This window comes from Zophobas morio, unplaced genomic scaffold (assembly GCF_036711695.1).
Source record: "Zophobas morio isolate AGI-343-1 ecotype UQ-CSIRO unplaced genomic scaffold, CSIRO_AGI_Zmor_V1 ptg000008l, whole genome shotgun sequence".
In the NCBI taxonomy this organism is placed as follows: domain Eukaryota; kingdom Metazoa; phylum Arthropoda; class Insecta; order Coleoptera; family Tenebrionidae; genus Zophobas; species Zophobas morio.
Window position 1 is genome coordinate 350732 of NW_026972113.1, and position 14544 is coordinate 365275.

The 14544-nt window shown below is 34.5% G+C and overlaps 1 protein-coding gene across 4 annotated transcripts in view; it reads left to right on the plus strand.

Annotated features, from left to right (window-relative positions):
* The window catches only part of LOC135124947 (uncharacterized), a 132832-nt gene that overhangs the window by 71441 nt on the left and 46847 nt on the right, over nucleotides 1-14544 (plus strand). The window lies entirely within an intron of this gene.

Sequence of the window (14544 nt, forward strand, 5' to 3'; positions counted from 1 at the left end):
ACGATGTAAGAGATTTGGTTGGGGGTTGAGGGATGTTTTTTAAGATTTCTTTGTGGAATTGTTTGTTATTCGCTTGCAGTTATACAGGGCGGTTCACTTAAAAAGCACATATCAACGTGTACGTGTGAAGAAAATGTTAATAATACCCTTTGGAAAGTGTAATGAATAAAATAATCATTAACGAAGCGGAACTTTACATGTTCTATAATAATTATTTACGTTACGAATGGGATAAAAACGTAATTACCCACGAGTGTGAAGTTTATTCATAAAGAGGCGCTAGCCGAGTTATGTAATCACTCGAGTATGATAATTGATAATAATGTGGTAGCCCGCGCAGTTTTATCTAAATTATAATATTATAAAGATTTACGGTCTTTTTTCCATCCCGGGTTAATTCTAACAGATGATTGCTTACTAACAATTACCGTTTTCTTTTGAAAATAAAATCAGCCCTTAAGCTGCGTACGTTAGTAAACTTATAATTTCCAGAAAAAAATTTGGTTATAAAGCTCATGACGAAACCAATCAGAACGTCTAAAAATATATAGGATGAACGGAACACTTGTATAGTTGAAAATAATTGTAGTTAACCTTTAATCTTACTTAATGTGTAATTTTTAATCTTGTAAAATGTTGAACCAGTTGTGTAATCAAACCACCTCTATTGTGCGTTAGAGACGAGGAAAGTATCGTAATACGGTCCATCCGATGAATGGCTTTCAAATTCACATACTACTGTACGTGTGGTTTATGAATCCGGTTTGATCTTTTATCCTAGATGTATGTGTTTATCCCCTCCCAAAAAATTTATGACGTTATCTAAAAATTTTGCCGAATAAATTCTATCCAAAATGCCTAAAATATTGTGTGATACTTGAGGTTAACAATTCTGAACTTGTAGGGGGTGACTCAAAAAATTAATGAAAGAGGCAATTTTTTTTATTAATCAATTCTTCTGTGTCTTGCTGAAATATTGATGACGTAATCACAAAATTTTGTAATTATCATAAAAAAAATTAATTTGCAAAATCAAATTTTATAATTTTTCTGTATTTCAGGGATGAGGAAAGTTCTTTTTAAATAATCTTAGACCAATTTTTATTTACTTGCAGAGGAGGTTTTGTCTATTTTCAGAAATTCGGCTGTCAGTATCATTTTCGCCAAGTTTAAAAAAATATATATTTTTGAAATTATAATATTCCCATGGAAAAATTTTTTCTAAAGCCCTTTATCAAACAAACAACAATTATTATACCAGTAAAAAAAATAAAAAATATTTTATTTAACCCTCCTACACTACAATTTATTTTCAAAAAGAAGTTGAGATCATTTCCCAAAAATGATACGATCTACTGATTTTATATCGTTTTTTTTTTTGTGTTGATTGACCGTTCTAAATTTTAGACTACTACTTTTTTAAACGAGTTAAAAATAGATCAGTGAAAATTTTTAAAAATTACTCGACAGAACTTCCCTCGTCCCTGAAATACAATAAATCCACTTTTTTCTAAAAGTTATAAAATTTAATTTTGCGAATTTTATTTTTTAAGAGAAAAATTTTTCCTTGCCAAAATTTTGTGATGACGTCAACAACATTTTTGTAAGGACACGTATATGGAATCTTAGGTTTTACGTAAAAGAAGAGCAGAATTAGATGTGTCTTTTTTTTTTGTCAATTAAAAAAATATTAAGGATTATTATCACATTCAAACCATTTCATATTATTTACTATTGTCACCACAAAAACTAAAACCAAATTGATTAAAGTCATTTGACAACCCATGAATATTATTAGTACGATTTCTGAACTTGTCAGATTTAATTATGAAACAGCCTGTATATTATGTAGCAGCATAAAACGAAAACAAAAAATGCGAAATTCAATCTTCTGCGTTAATAATTATTCTTACATCGATTTAGCAATTTTCTCAGTTTTTTAATCTAATAATTGATTTTCTAATTAATTCGGTCAAAGCAGGACTTACACGAAATTTAATGGCTTTAGAGCCTGCATATGTAAATTGAGTTTGTTAGGGATTTTGTTCGGAGTTAATAGTGTCGCTGCCATGAAAATGGACATGTGTTAACAACTTTTGTGACAAAGTTAAATTTATTTGCGTATATAACCTGTAACGCCGAAAGTTTTTGACATACCTATAAGTCACAAATTAATTCTACTTTCGGTGTTTCAAGACTCACAGGCTCCCCAGAATTCGTTTAAGTAAATATTTCACTTTAATCTAGCAAGTAGTCTCGTCCTCTTTGATTGCAAATTAGAGAACGTTTATATAAACGCGCAAATATGGCCGGTTTTGATAAAAACGGCTTGATTGAAGTACGAACTAAATTATTTTGGTATCTGCAGAATTCAAAAAAAGACAAGGAATTACTTTTTTAAGATATAGGTTGTAGCTCTTGTGGTGCGCGAATATTAAAACGTAGGCATCTGAAATTAAGATTTAATTTCAGTAGGAATGCTCACCTACGCATTCCAAGAATATCCTTGACATCATCAGCAAAAAAGTTATCTAGTTATGGAAATGAACATATTACGAAAACGTAGACATTTTTACCTGCGCTATAGTTATTGAAGTTTTTTTTATATTGTGTAGGCACTTCGTAGATTCGTCTCAAACCCAAGATTTTACTTTTATACTTTTTTTTCCATTTAACGTCTACGTGATTTACTTCAAGAAAATTTTGTAGGTACTGTATATGCATAAAATAACATATTCACAAGTGTGTGACACAAGAAATGTGAAACCGTCTCCTATTTCCACCTTGGTCTGACGTGTTAAGCAATTTTCTTTAGAAAGACGAAAAGGTTTTGTGAAAACCAAGTTTTATCTGTTATATTTTACATAAGAATGATTGGATAAGTCAAAGGCGCTACGGTTTTTAGTTTGAAGAAAGTTCACGTTAGTTGTAACTAGTTCAGTCGTTCTCGATTGAAACATTTGAAACTATTTATGTAATTGTCGTTAATGTTATTCTGTGTGTTATATAAAGTTTGATATTTGCACGTTCACTGAAAACTGGTTACAGGAACTAATTTGGAGTTGTTTTTATTCCAGCAAAGACGATTTTTCATTTATGTTCTTCCACATCCCACATACGTATTTTTAAACTTTCAGTCACATACAATGTAGTGGATCTTCAATCTAGTATTTTCCTTCGAGCGATTCCAGCGCAATTAAAATAAAGTGCAAACTTTCACTTTTCATTTAACCCGTGGTCTAATGATCTAAAGACCAGAGGTCTCATAAATGCTAAAAAAAATTTATTCTTCTATGTGCTAATAAAAACATATCCTGTTTTCGCAATCACTAACCGACTACTTCCTTCATTACTGGAATTTATTAATTGGTAATTGTTAACATTCCACAGTCTAATAATAGACATGTTCTTTACGAAATTGTATTCTTGAAAATGTTGTTTTCATTAACAACCACACTTACGTGTATTCGCGTTATTCCCAATTTTGAATAATTTAAACGACACATGGAGCTTCCAATTGTTTTCCCGTATTGTTTACATTGTGTATTTACTTTTTGTGAAATAACGAAAAGCATTCATTCTGGTTTGTGGTGTTGCGGTTCAAAATACGTATTAAAATTACCCATTCAAGCTAAAAGATAAGGCACGCTTTAGCGTTATTGTTAACATTCCATTGAAAAATTAATAAACACGTTTTTGTTTTCACATTTTGTTGTCGGTAACAATTTTAAATTTAAGAAAAAACGTGTTTTAGACGTGAATACTTGTTAATTATTATTTTGTAGACGAAAAATAATTGGATCGAATTTTTCTAAATTGTGTTTCGCGCCGAAGCAATAACAAACTCGATTTGATTAGTATTCCATGTGCATATATACTCAGCTTCGATTCCATCAGCGGAATGTCAATCCTGGATGAAGTTTACCCACAGTCAATAAATTCCGAACAAGGAAATCGCGACGTTATTTGACCACAATTTATAACAGACCATCGATTCACGTCTCCTAAGAAAATTTACCAATACATCCATCACCGGTATTGGATACTGTAACACCACGGCGAACTTTCCAATTAAAAATATCTCGTTTAGAAGACCTCGTCGGAAAACGCGTTCCTCAAAAAATCGAAAAGTGCCTCTAGAAATTTATTTTGCTTAAACGAGAGCCTGTGGGCGTTTAGCTTATTAAGAAACTTGCGTATTTCGCAAAGTGAAATGGAAATTCGCCGTTTGTCTTTTAATTCTAACGGATTATTTATGATTTGTGGAGGTCTGTTACGTGCTCTGGTGAATTAAAATGGGGGCAGTGAAATGACAAATGTAGCCTGTATTTTAGAAAAATAAATACGCGAAAATAAAATTTTGACATTGGGGTTTAATTCGGTTCGCTATTTGCGGTTCGTTTAAAGGCGGCAAATCACTCAATTTGTAGAAGCGGCACATAAAAAATGTGACATTACAAGATCAAACGTAAATTTCCGGCCGCCTGTAGTGAAATATCTGGACTAAAACACCGTCGATTTATATTTGCTTCAATAAGACAGAATCATACACTAAATATTTATTGCAAAACGTCAAAACAGAGAGGTGTTATTATCGTCGATGGGATGACTTACGGAGTTTTCATTCCCAATTTGAAGCCTCGATGTGGGCTGTGTTTGTGAATGAATTTTGTATGTGTTCATTAGGTAATTCTACATCTGCTCACAGTCTGGAAAAATATCAATTATGTTTACACTCCAGATTTACTGTGCAAACGTCAAGAATTTATTTTGCCTCGTAACGTGCCAGGCTAACCTAAAAGTTAAACCAATTAGCTGCCCGTCCAGCACTTTAATATAATTGGAAATTTGCATAAAGTAGCGCCGTTAGGAAAAATTGCCCGTTAGATTAAATGTTACACGTTTTTTGTTGTAGTGAATGCATGTGCTACTTCAAGTGCAATTTTTTTTTTGGACGAGTACAGTTTCATATAAATATACACAGGGATTAAGTTTGGTAATTTGTCAAGTACGATCAGGTGCTGGGATCGATAGTAATTACTGCAAAAGTTTGTTAACTGTCAGATGAAAGTACACTTTATTGGCTTCCTGTCTATCAAAGAGAAGATTAAGTTGTTTATTTATCAATTGCAAGAGAGTGCTAAACTTTGGATGTTAGTTACATGTTAATTACGGTGGCGCTTGGTTTAAACACTTTGACGTTACGGGATTTACAAAAATTCGAAACTATCTAGTCCAGAAGGGTTAATTTTACAAATGATGGCTAAAAACCCCCTAATTGAGAGGTTGTTTGTCGAAATAACCACACAAAGCGAAAATGCGCACACATTTCGTAGTGTTAATTCGGGAAAACTAGTCAGGATTTAGGACGTATTGTGTGTAAACTAAATCGCTCCTTTTGAGGGAAATACACAAAGTTTTTGTTGTACAAAATTCCGGGCATATTAATCTAATTAAATTTAGGTAGTATGGGCTTTATTAATGAATTCCGGTGGTCGGGTAAGCGTATGGTAAATTTAACGTTGAAATTTAAATAAGTGCAGGAAAAAATGGCATCCGGTGAGCGGAAGAATAATAAAATATTTAATATTAATTAAGCTGAGCCGAGGGGTTCACAGTGATGTACTCATTTAATAGTTTATATAAAAATTTTTCTTCTTTAAGTCTTTTTGTAAAAGTAACTGTGATCTTCTCACACGTATGCCAACCCGGTCATCTGAAAATAAATTGTACGCAATCGTGATTTATTTTTAGTTGTGAGTTTTCTTGATGTCAATAAGATACGTTTACTTCGTAAATACTTCCCAACTAAATGGTGCTTGCATATTTTGCCCAGATATTTTATAAATTTTTCGGTGTTATTCATATTTTCACTCATTTCCACTCCTGCCTCACGCTCGCTTTACAGTTCGGCGCAATTATAGTGGTATATTGTTCAACGAGCGTGTAATGATGCCAATTACTCGTGAGGATGAAGTTTGCTGTACGAGCACGAGTACGTGTATACGTAAAAGTTGCAATATTTTGACATAATAACTGCAATTATAGGTGGACATTGTTCATAGAGTCTCCATTTAATAAGAGCCAATTTAATTTAAGCGTTTTAAGTTTTCTCCACTTTTCGTGACCCCTAGAATACGAAATAATAGGTCACCACCCATTTCCGTCTTTTGGTTGTCGTGTGTCGTCTGTGTTGATTTTTATTAGGGAGAAAATCTCCGAAACTAATCGACCGATTGTTTTCAAATTTTGTATGAACTCCCATTTTTTCGAAAATTTGAGAATACAGAAATGTTGGGCCTGCGTATATGTAATAATAATAATAAAATAAGAATTATAAAATAATACATATTCAGAGCGTTCTACTGTAGCTTAATTAATAATTTTAGTTGACTCCCTTCTGTAAGTCGCTTTTTTGTGGACTTTTTTGTCGCTTTTTTAAAATTTACTCAATTTTCATTTTGTCGTCGCTTTTTTATATTTTTTGAGGAATTATTTTGACATGTTTTTTGTCATTTTTTGTTACCTTTTTTCGTATTTTTTTTGTCGTTTTTTTTCGTTGTTTTCTTTTTTCCTTTTTTTTTCCTTACAAAAAATAAGTGTAGTTTAACAATCCACACCTATTTATGTTTTAACGTTTAAGAGTCGTCATCAAAGAAATAAATTCGGAAACCTCAAATTTTATTTTTTATTTTCGTTTAAGAAATTGGATTTGGTTGATTGTACGGGGGAAACGGGAGAAGTTTTGTCTAAATAATTTCAAACCAATTTTTTTAATATTTCTGACAAAACAATCGTTAAATTATTCACACACTTGGTATATTTTCTGAGATGACGACATCAACTTTCAGAATTTCTAAGCAGTTCAAATTGCTGCATGTTTCAAGTGAGTTTATTTAACGATTTTCTTGCTATGATGTTATGGTACACGTAAAATTTCAAAGTGATCGGTTCGGTAGTTCCGTGTAATAAAATCTCCAGTCGAGATTTTCGTATTCTTCATCGACATTCGCCACAGTCTACGTATCAGAAAAATTCCTTAGCTGCCTTCAGCAAGATTAGCGTTCCCATTGTCGATATTTCTGCGTTTCTCACTAGCGTGCAAATATAACGGTGGTTTTCGTACAGCGACAACAGCTTTTGTATCCGATCATACCCCTATACGACGGGTGATTTACTCACAATTGAGCTGATAACACCTACATTTCCTAGGGTGCACGATTTTGTATGAGACTCCGCACTGGAATTGAATTTAACGGTGGATGCGGTTTTCGTCCGTAAAGTATAGCAACCCGATGATGTAAATTGATAAAATCCCATAACGCAGGCTCGGTTTTATTACCTGAAGTTACGGGTTTTGCACGAGAAGATGTGTAAACAAAGGAGGATTTTCTTGGTGGAAAATGTGAAAGGTGGATGAAAATTTGGAAGTTTTGAGACGCGAAACAAAAGAACGGAAGGGGGTGTAAGAAAAATAAATTATGCGTAGAGAGGGGGTTTTCTTAATTTCTGGGTAATTTTTTACAAGGTTGTTCTTTGTTAGGTCGGTCGATGATTTTGTTTTTGGGGTGGTTATAATCCAACAACAATAGAACTCGTTGTGTAGAATTGTACGGCAAATAGTCTGGCCTATTATGTAAATGATTATGTTTAACTTGTTTCCGAATTGTTAAGCAAAATAGCGCTGTACACTGATCTGCTCGTCTACACAACGAAAATGGATTCGGTATTTTAATATAACTCCCCTGTGGAAATTTATAGCTTCAGGCGGATGGAACAACCAGGTAATCGGATTATTGTTGTATCTCATGCGTTTACGAATTTTAGTGGAACTATTTGTTAAGCTGTACGTACACAGGTTGGTAAGTCGGACATGTGGCACGCTTATGGCTTGCGTTTTGACAGACCGTGTAAGCGTGACTTTAAAACTTGTTTATTTCTTCCAGTTTTTTTTTTCATTATTGCGGGACAGTTTTAAATCGGTGGAAAACTTCTTCAAACTCCAATAATGAGAATTGATTTCATCTTCCAGAAAATTTTCTCTGAATTAATATCACTGCTTTTCTGTTTTATGTGTTTTGCTCTTATACGAATGTAATTAAATCTTGCAAACAACTCATCCTCGTTTGTGCATAACGTCAGCCTCGGGAGATTACTTCTCGTGAACTACTTCAAACAACGTTGAAGTACACTTCTGCCAGGATTATTCTTTATTAATTAAAGATGGCCACATAACTCAAAATGAATGTTGACCAAGACTGCTTAATTTAATAAGTAATTCAGGATAGTTTAAATTATGTATTAGTTGTTGTAATATACCACGTTCATTTCCCATACTCGGTGATTGCGAAACGTGAATTATGGATCTCCGCGCCTTGCATTCCGAAGATAATTCTACGTTAATAATGTCACGACTAAAGAAAAAAAATTAATAACACGAGTTACTTAAACAGTTCTAATTTGTTTTCCCTCGAGATACTTGTCTGTAGAAGCTTCATTTACGTCAATAATCGCCATCTTTGGAACTAATTAATAACTTAAGCACCTTCACAAACAATGCCTTTAGCAATTAGCACAACAGAAAGGTTGGTTCAACGTCTTTGTTAATTTTAACATTAGAAAACAAAATACGAGAGCGAAATGGCACACTGCCAGTGCTAAATAATTTTAGCTTAATATATCATTCATTTCTTGCTCTTTTAATATTATTAGACGAGTTTCTATCCCTAGAAGGTTGTGAAGGCTGTAATAAAGTTTAATCCCGTGTTCGGGTTCTAGTGAAAACAAAAGCCCGCCTCTGACATTTACGGAAACCTGCCGAAGAAGGATATATTTTTCATTAACAAGTACTCACGGTTTATCTAACGGTCAATAAATATTATTAGTATAACTGGAACGTGAACTAAGTTTGTTTACGAAAGTAATTATCGAGCAATTAGATCCAATTCAGACGTTTCAAATCAATACCAAACTGCTAATATAGCACCGACTTAAGATTAACGGCTGCAAAGAAAAGCAATTTATAAAATGAATTAGAATTTCATTAAAACGAAATCAGGATGTCGGGAAATTTTGGAATGAAGTGTCACCTTATCCTTCCAAGATCTATGAAAGCTCATTTTTTTTTTATATATAAAGAGAGGAATATCTCGTTGATGTCGGCGTCTCCAGAATAATTACTTCAAGAAAATCCGTTTGAAAATAGTTCATCAAGCGTTGTAATTTCGTGAAGGTCGAAATCTTTTGAAATTAAATTAGAGTAGAATTTAATTTCGCTGGTACCGCATTCCTTGTAAGTTACATGTGCCGTTTAAAAAAAAAATAGTCGAGAGTTTTTACGTAGCTGGTAAAATAAGATTGATTTTGAAAAATATTAAGAGTATTCACTGGAATGAAGAGGGGGTATTGAATTTATTATGCTTATCATAACTTTAAAACATCTACAAGATTTCAAAGCATTCGGTTTTGCAGATTCAAAATTAAAACGCAAAATGTTGTTTTATAATTTTGATTTTTTTCCCAAAAATCTGGACGTTTCGAGTAGAAACTACATGTGACTATGTTATTTTATGCAATTTAATAACCGGTTAGGATGTATAATTTTGAATTGACGTCATCACATTATTTACATGATATTCCTAATATTAATGCAACGGCAAGACAAATTGAAACGGGAGACCTATCTTTTCATACCCTACGGGTCATGAAAGGTCGACAAAATGTAAAAGTAGAGAGTTGGTCGCTTACGTTCGGGAAGTAAAAAACGACTTTGCGTACTGTTATTAATTTCTGGTTTATTTTTGATGTGTTTTCATTGAAATAATTACGAAAAAGCGACCGGTGTCATGCAATCCAGTCAATTATTTTTAGACTTTTAATTTGATTTTTACTTGTTGGGGCTCGTTTATTGGATTAATTTGTTGCATTCGTCTGGTTGAACTGTGTTGTCGCCACACGAAGAGAAATTTATTTTTTAATCGTTGGGAGTTGGCTGTATTTATGTTGCGATATTGTTGTTAAGCTAAATGGCTGCCTTGTGCGACGCTGTTCACATGAGACCGAAATTGGCTCGAGGGTGCCACAAGCATCAACATCGCAATTGCCTTATAAATTAATATAGAGATAAATTGGATAGGGGTTTATGATACTCGAAGAGAAATAATTCAGGATTAGTGCCACACGTAAGCGATCATTTTCTTTTATATTTCCCTTTTTGCACTAAGAATTATCATATGACCGAAAACATTTTGCTCTACATAGATAGATTGAGTAGGTGTCCGATTCCTCCAGGAAGTGTCAGTATACAATTGTTACTCGAAGTTGTCATATCTACTATAGAATTTTAAAAATTGCGAAGCTGCGTTAGCCGAGCTGGATATGAAATAATAAGGCGTCTGATGCGGCCAATGTGAATTGAATTTTTTTATTGGTCCACTGCCTTGCGAGCGCAAATAATAGGACTAGCTCTTAAGGCTCTCGAGGGATAGCCTTCATACTATGGCAAGGGAGGCCCACGTTTTTAATTTAGTTTCGTCCAAGTCATGTTCTTGTTGTAGGTAGTCAATGAAAAATTAAACTATTGTCACTTTTATCGCAGTAGAATGATCCACACATTGATATTTAGAAAACTTCAAGCATAGCAACGTTATTAATTCTGCGGTTATCCCTTTGTTTGGATTCCTTAAATGGCGCCCGGGTTTAATGGAATGACGAGGGAGTTGGTTACGAAGGAAACAAAAGACGTCTCCCCGTAGGCGCTTTTCGTCACACATTCATTCCACTGTACTTTCTTACACGGTTTAAATTACATACTTTACATCAAACTAAAGCTTCGTATTTGAGGGGTATTTACAGTTTTCGCCGAAACCGTCCAAGTTTCGTAAATTGAACGCAGTCTCGGTGACTCCGACTAATGAATGTTTAGATAGCAAATTGCAAGCTTGTGCACTCACCTTTTCTGTTTTTGGAGCTTTGTTCGGAAATAGCCAATGAAATTTGACCGGTTCTTCACAAAAGAGTACGTCCACGTCGGCCTAAAATCGAGTCTGTTTGTACAAGAAATTGAAATTCAAGTGGATTACCATTCACCCCTCAGGATCCGTGTAAAGGTAGGTGCACAAAGTCGAGATTCCCATCTGCGCATAACAAGACAGGGTTTCGCTTTGCCCCATCTTTTCATCTATTGAGTTTCGATATTGATGATATATTGTGGCTGAACGGTGTATCTGTTGCCGAGTTGAATGAGCTTTAGATGACGGCACATGAGGCAAATTGCCGGGGGCATTATGCACATATGCTCATCAGAAACCTAATTATGTCGAGCCACCGTCAAAGTCCTGTTTAGAGTGCAGCCGAATAGGAAACGTTGAAAAGCCCGGTTTGAGTGGATATAAACGAACTGTAATACCAGATGCATTCAGCTAAAAACCACCGAGGATTTTTTAGCGTCAAATAAGAGGAAGCTTTAGTCTCATTCCTATTCCTAACGATACCGTTATTCACGTCTTTTCTAATCCCCTTTTCATTCCTCGTCACCATTTAATTTCAATTGCACCCAATTTAAAGGATACAACTTGGAAAGCAGAATTCCTCCTTTATTAAATTGATCAATTTAACAAGGACACTGCTGATTTTATGGTCAATTTGAAATATTTTCACGACCATAAAGTCGACGCGGAATTTATTGAAGGGCCCGAGCTCACGTTGAAATTGGCCATTTTGAGTTATTGCCAATTAGCGACTTTCACATAAATTCATTTTTCTAGTTAGGAAAATTCTACTATTAACCCCGTTATCGATTACTGCGCCAGCGAATTTTACTTTGTTTTCTTGCTAATTAGTAAGCCCCAAAAGGTCTCAACGGTGTCTCTTAATCACAAATTTGTCGGGTTGGTGATTTTCCTTCTTTCAGATGAGCCTGTTCTCCCCTGTGTTGTCTTTCAGTGGAATTCAGTTGGGGCACAATCAGGATGCGGGCGTGCATCGATTTTTTAGTCGATCGTGTCTTTGGAGACTTCTCACTTCTCTAATTGTTAATGTCAGATGGCGGTTTCTTTGTAATCTGTAATTATTATTTATGCGAAGTAAGTAATGGTCGTGCCACACAAAGAAATTTTAATCTCACTAGGGATGGGGCGTGTTTGAACAATGTTTTTACGAGAATGCCAAAAAATATGTCAATTGTCCATGACGTGGGTTTATCTGATGAGTGTGAAATATGTGTAGCTTTCGTGCAAGAGTAGCAACGATTTACGGCCAAATCATTCGAATATGTCACGGTGTAGGCGTTCGCTGATGATTAAAATTGAGAGTTGTTTTTTATGATTAAATTTTATATTCTGAATTAAAATTTTCCTGGATGGTATAAATATTTTAAGGAATGCTTAATTCTATGTTTTCTCTATTTCATAGCTTCAACGGGAAATTTCCCAGTGGACCCCGAAACAGTCTACATCTTTTTCCGTTTGTCTGTCTGTCTGTTTTTCTATTTTTATTTCCTGGTAGGCTGTCTAGATAAGAAAACGAGCGGATTAAAATAGACTTTCGGCAAACAAAAAAAACTGGAAACTCGTCTAAGGTTGTCCTGTGCTCCCTCTGGCGGCGGCTCCTCACTGGGCGGGGCTGCTTCGGATTCTGGGGAGGCGGCGGGAATAAAAAAAAAAACGGTGGCGATTATGACGGTACAGTCTCTAGACCTCTTACTAGCTAATTTGTAAATCAAATACACGACCCGTTTAGTATGGTGGGGTACTATTCTTGAATTAAAAATGGATATTTCAAATTTAACGGGTCATAAGTCCAGAACGGTGCAAGAATCGACACTGCGGTTTGGACTTTTCGATTCCTTGAAGCCTTACAAGGTAATACGCTACTAATACGAAAGCAGTAAAATCCTTAAAAACTTAACCGTACATCCATTAGTAAAGCTTACTATGGATAATTTTTGATGCTTTAAACTAAAACTTTAATTTGGTGTGGATTTAGAAGTATGGCTAACGCCATAAATTCTCTGCCTTGTCGAACTTACAGTTAATGTGTTTGCTAGTAAAAATATTCACTGTTTGCACTTAATTAAAGCGTCTGACCTTGTGAGTTTTTTGTTCAAACAACCAACCTATAAATACGGATTTGGTGAAAATAGTGTTACTTTATTAATACAAAAAAATTATTGCTCACTTAAGCGATGCGTTACGCATGTGATTCCTCAAGGAGCTATTCTTGCACCAGTGCTCTTCTTAGTTTATATCAGTGATACACCTAATTGTAATAAAAACACCTTTATATATTATATATTTTGCTAATGATACGACTTACCCAATGAGTAGTTTTAATTTTAGTGAAACGGAACATACGAGTACGTTAAAAACTGGTTTTTGTAGCCATAAATGAAAACAACTAATTTACTTTTCATTGAGCGAATTAAATTCTCATTTTGAACCCATGAAGTTGTTAGGTGTACACCTTGATGGCAAAATGACGTGGGAAATTTACGTCAATGAACACGTGAAAAAATGTAAATTAGCTTATTTTGGATTTTGGGTTTTTTAGTTCAAAGAGAACATATCAGAATAATATCACCCTAGGTTACATGAAAAGTACTGAGAAAGTTTTATACACCCTAGAATTATAACGGTACTTTGTTTACGTATGACACTACAGTCGTAAATATTAGTTTTATTCAGCGTTTCAACGATTAACTGGAACAAGGAACGGCCTGAAATAATTTTATATATATATTCAAAATTCGTTCCACGGATTCTTGTCACGATCATAAATATATCATAGGCGATTATATTGATGTTTATGTTCTCTTGAACCTGCAGAACTTTCAGGAATTGGTTTTAAACGACTATTAATAAACTTTCAGTTGTGCTATTTCACCAAGGGCGCCAACATCTTGAACACAATAAGTACGTTTTTATACGTTTTAATCAAAGTGCGTAGACTGTGTAGTCTGCTTAGTACAATAGAATTAATATTGTCTTTCGTCCTATTCTTCCATACTTTCACAGGCTTCTAATAAATATGGTTGCTTGTGTGCTCTCTTGGAACCTTAATAAGAATCTCCAACAGTCGAGATTTATCATCGAAGTCGTTCCTTTTCCCTCCCTGTTTTATTTACACAATCAACCCTGACCCTCGCAACGGAAGTGCACGTGCTACTTCCTCTCCTACCAGAAACTTACCAAAACCTTAATGCAACATGTCGTTAACATAAATCAAGGTAATGTTCGTTCATAAACACACTTAATTGCCCGATGTAATGGCGAATGTTGGCAGCGACCAATAAAAAGCACGCAAATCGTTTCATTTTCTCGATTTTCTTCGGCATAGGTTGCGTGATACCGTTACTGGCTTTTAAATAATGTAAATTCATTAGCATCTGCGTCTTGGAAACTGCTAAATTGGTCTGAAACTTAATTAGCGGGGCGAAAGTGGGTTTCAAGAATCTACTCCTGCAAGAAACGTCAGAAAGGGTTTGTAACGAGAATTAAGGGTAATAACGAGTGCACTCGAATAAAAGACACCGAGAGAGTTTATTTA